Here is a 5,078-nt window from a genome sequence, read left to right on the forward strand (position 1 = left end):
TTATTTTTAATTTACATCAGGATGCATCCAGTTTCATCCTTGCTATTTTTTAAGTTTAAGTCAGGATGAATCCAGTTTCATCCTTGCTATTTTTTTGGTGTCCATTTCACCCATAATAATTTTTACTCGTCCATTTTAACCACGTTTTAAAAATAGTTGGACAAATGATCCATTTTCCGTTAATATTTCCACTTGTTTTACAATGTTGAGACAGATTAACTAATAATCCGAAGCCTACAGAATTAGCAACTATAGATTTTAGTTGGAAATACCATATGGTCCTAAAAATAATATATTAGAGAGAGTTTGATTCAGTGACAATTGACTAGAAATAATAGTTTGGTCAATTTTTAAAATATATACATACAAGTCCTTTTATGCCCGTGCAAATGTACGGGCTGTTATCATTAATCTTGAGAGACTAAAAATGGTTAATCCAGCATACTCTATATAACAGCAAATGTTTTATGACTATAAACCAAACAGTGCCATCATAACAACACCATCCCATTCTCCACTCGATAAACATAATCAAGCTTACATTCAATTAAAATTAAATTTATTGTGGGATTTCAGTTTAGAATTCGAAAATGCAACATCTTTTTCCTTTGTTGTAGAGTGTAGTTGGAAGAAATCCTACACTACATCCCTCATAAGATTTCATTAACATTCAACTCATTTTTGGATTAACAATTTTAATTTTATTGATGAATCTTTGAACAATCTTACAAGAAAAGATAAAGGAATCAAGAATAATTACTGCTCAAGATTTTCTCTCTCCTATTTACTTGTTTCTCACTCAAAAGATATCTCTCTCCCTTTCTTTACAACTGAGTGACTATTTATAGGGAAATACATAGTGGATGACAGCTAATATGTCCTTTATTTTCGGATATGGTTTGCGACATTCTCGCAACCTTACAAATGTTAATCTCGCAGACTCCCTAATTTTCGCAGGACCATCACATTTTTCTCATGATTTAGATGACGTCGTTTATTATTTCGTTTCTGAAGTTGTTCTGCGACACTGCTGTGTTGTGTTATTAACAATTTTGCTGAGGTATTATTGTTGCGAGATTCTGATCCTACATCTTGCCTCTTCTCATATCTTCTCTGCGAAGTAGAGAACGATGTGAGAAATGCCACAGCTGTTCATCTCTTCATATTCTGCATTTATCACGCATATCCTTTCTTCCATCTATTTCTTGACACGTCTTCTGTAACCGCTGTTTTTAAACCGCTCACGTCTTTTCGCATTAATGGTGTTTATTTCTTCGATTAAAAAAAAAATCTTCTTTATATATTTTTCTTACTCTTCTTTTCGTTTTCTTTTTACTTTCTCTTCTCTTTTTACTCCCTCATCTCTGCAACTCTATTGTTCTTCCGTAAGTTCTACTACTGTAATTCTTCCCTCTTCAATCTTCTTACTTTTCATTCATTCCCATACTCTATATTCAGATATGCCTCCAAGCGGTCAAAAGCATGAGAAACTTTTAAGGAAAGCCAAGAAGATCTCGACGAGAGAGGTTTTACACTTTCTACCATTCCTGGTGAAAGTGCCAAATCAATTCTTTCTATTAAACTTTTTTATGATCAATACTGTGATGATCAGATAATCATAGTTTCGCTGGGTCAAATTCTCGCAGGTCTCCCCATTCCTCTTTATGACCCAGATATTCCTTTATTTTATGATATTCTCGCTCATCCAAACTTCTGGCGAGCTATCTTTCAATTAAGTGGGGATTATATCCGTCTGATGCTGGAGTTCGCTAATGTTGGTGCTGGTAAAGGATCTCTTTACTCTAAAGAACTTAGGGATCCTAAATTCGCAGACTTGGAGATAATCGCTGAAAAATACACAGTAGCGAGTTTCTTTGAGAATTATGAATTGATCTCCATGAAGAAAGAGAATACTCGCTAGGGTATTCGCTTGAAAAGGAAAGATAATATTGATGAAAGTAAAATACTCATACAAGACATTGATTGGCACTCTGGTAAGAACACAACCCCTCGCCAATCCAAAGATGATAAATGGTGCGTTTTTCCCTTGATGTTGAAAGGACCTTACATTGCTGGGTCAAATGTTCTTCCTGAGAATCTCGGTACTTATCAACCTTGGGTATTCTCTTGGCCCGAGAATAAGAAAGAGGTATGTTTCTTCCAGTTTCGCCCACTTTACATTTCTTTATTTATCTTTATTCTTTTGTTCGCTGACTCTTGCGTAATTCTACAGATCCAGAAACTGAAAGATAGCTACCACAGGACTGGTAAGGCTAGCACCTTGTTAGCTCTTCGCTCATACACAGATGAGGTAAGAAATATTCTCTTATGATTTTAAACAATATATTGTTGCCTCTATTTCTTATTTCTATCTGTGTGTGAAGGTTATTGCTGAAATAGAAGAGCCTGCCAATGTTGCAAAGAATGGTGATAAAGGCAAAGGTGCTCTTCGCAGGGAAAAACCAACTGCTCCTCCTTCAAAGAAGAGAAAAATCCGTTCTTCCCCTCCTTCAAATACTCCTTCTCATGAAAACTCCGAGAGTGATGAGGATGATGAGGATAATGATGACCTTGCTGCAAATGAAGATTCTCCATCTGAATCTTCTATGGCTAAGCTCTCTGGCATCTTTTCTAATTCTTGGCAAGGAATGAGAGATAGTCAAGTCGCTAATACCTGCAAAGCTCTCGCTACGATTTGCGATGTTCCTTTATTGGATTTTGATAATTCTCTTCGCGGAGTTTCTAGATCGATGACTCCCAACTTCCTGCATTCTCTTAATAGTCTGGTATGCTTTCGTCTTTTTACTTCTTCATTATTTTAACTCAAAATCTCTTTCTATTTTAATTTTTTTTACATTTTCTCGCAGGCTGGAAAAGCTTCTTTCGTTGTTGCCTCAGATCTGGAGAGGAGACGCGAAATTGAAAAGAAGAGTCTTCAATTTCGTACAAAGAATAAGGAACTGGAAGCTGAAGTCAAAGGTCTTCGCAAGAAGAACAAACAACTAGAAATTGATTCTTCTTCGCACAAGAATAAAATCTCTAGTCTTCAGCAAGCTAATAATCAACTCTATGGTATGTTACTTTTCTCCTTTCCTTTCATTCATTCATCCTGTTATTTTATCTTACTTGATTGATCCTTTTTGCAGACATTTATGGTCTTTCTGATGAAGCTACCGTTCTTCGTTCATTTACTAATGCCTTGGATAATGACACCCTTCTTGAGCATCTTAATAAATCTTTAAATAGTTTCTCAAATGATAAAATTTCATCTCTTTCTCTGAATGAACTGAGATCCAAATTTCGCCTCTTAGAGATTGACCATAGATCTAGTTTAGGCTTAGCCAACCAATTTCAGCGTTTCTTTCTTAATTCTAAAGAGAAAATCAATGAGCTAAGAACCAAAATTAACAGTGTCATAGATGATAAGGATCGCATTTCTAACCAAGATGCTGAGACTTTGGCAAAATTCCAAGGAATTCTTCTTGAAGTTCAACTTCAACGGGATGAAGCTAACCGCCAAAATGCCGTGCTTAATGAGAGAGAAAACCAAATTCGTTCCCGTCTCCTTATAAATAATGAGGACGAATTCGCTTGGGCTGCGAAAATCTTAGATGATGCCAGAAAAGATTTAGGTGTAAATGTTAGTCTCCAAGTTGAGCATACAACCTTGATTAGAGATATGATTTCTGACAGAGAAGGTTATTAACTGTTCCTCTTCACTAATCTTTTGTTTCTTATGAATTTTCATCAAGTTATTAATTGATTGCCTTTTGCTCGCAGATTCTGAAAGTAGATATCGCAAAAGAATTGAGGAACTTGAAGCTGAAAAAGAGGAACTCGCGAAGAATCTTTCTTCTCGCAACGACAAATATTCTAGATTAAAGAATCAAATCAAGATCACTGTTGCGAACTTTAAGAACGACGCTCTGCACTTTCGCAATCAAACTATTCAAATGGTTTGTAATGACCATAGTATCCTCACTCTGATTATCCTTGTCTCTTGGAGGAGATCCCAAAGAACATTCCTAGTCTGAACATCTCTGATAGCGAAGCTGATGATGAAGAATCTGATGGTGATGAGGGTTCTGATGGAGATAAAGGTTCTGATGCAGACGAAGAAGAGAACAAGTATGATGGAGATGATGAAGGATCAACTAAGAAGTAGTCTTTGTTTCTTTCTTTGATATTTTGTAATACTTGTACATTTATTCCTTCTTTTTGTATGTTTGCGAATTCTTTTGGTTACCCATATTCCTTAATATATGAGTTTCTTTCATTTTGACCTGCATTCATTAAAACAATTCTTCCTTGCAATACGGTTAATCAACATAATCATTAATTTTTGAATTTTTGCGTAAATCTATCATATGGAGACAAATAACATTTTCTAATTTCATTCATTCCCATACTTGCCTCTGTTATTTGTATCCAAATGAGAGGTTTTGCAGATTTTTCTTATTTTATGCCTCAACTTCGCAGTTGTTTAGGTATAATTTCGCAATCATATGAGAAGTGAATTTTGATTCTTTTCAAAATCTCATTCCTGTGTGGTCTTATTTTGCCTTCCTAGTTAAAGGTCTTATTATGCCACCTCTTGTCATTGCGACAAAATCGCAGGACGTCCTTGCATTTTCATGCAAAAACCCATTGATCTTGCCTTAACTTTTTCTTTTGTATTATTTCCTCTTCAGGAATGTTGCGACAATATGACAGGCCTAAATATTCTTGCGAAAATAAAGCCTCATTACATTGTCATCTTGCGACGAAATCGCAGGACGTCTTCGCACTTTCATGCGAAAACCCATTGATCTCGTCTTATCTTTTTATTTTGTATTATTGCCTCTTCAGGATTGTCGCACAAATATGAAAAGCCTTAATATCCTTGCGAATAAAAAGCCTCATGAAATTTGCGTCTTAAGACACTTACCATCTCCCTAATGGAGGGTGCCACCCTTATCTTCCCCCTGGTTTCCCCTTCAAGGAGGCGTACCTCTACCATACAAGGTTGGCTCCTCCCATCCGGTCTTAACAACAACCAGTTGTTTTCACAGCCTCTTATCCCTTTTACCTATAGGTAT

Source organism: Papaver somniferum, chromosome 4, assembly GCF_003573695.1.
Source record: "Papaver somniferum cultivar HN1 chromosome 4, ASM357369v1, whole genome shotgun sequence".
In the NCBI taxonomy this organism is placed as follows: Eukaryota; Viridiplantae; Streptophyta; class Magnoliopsida; order Ranunculales; family Papaveraceae; genus Papaver; species Papaver somniferum.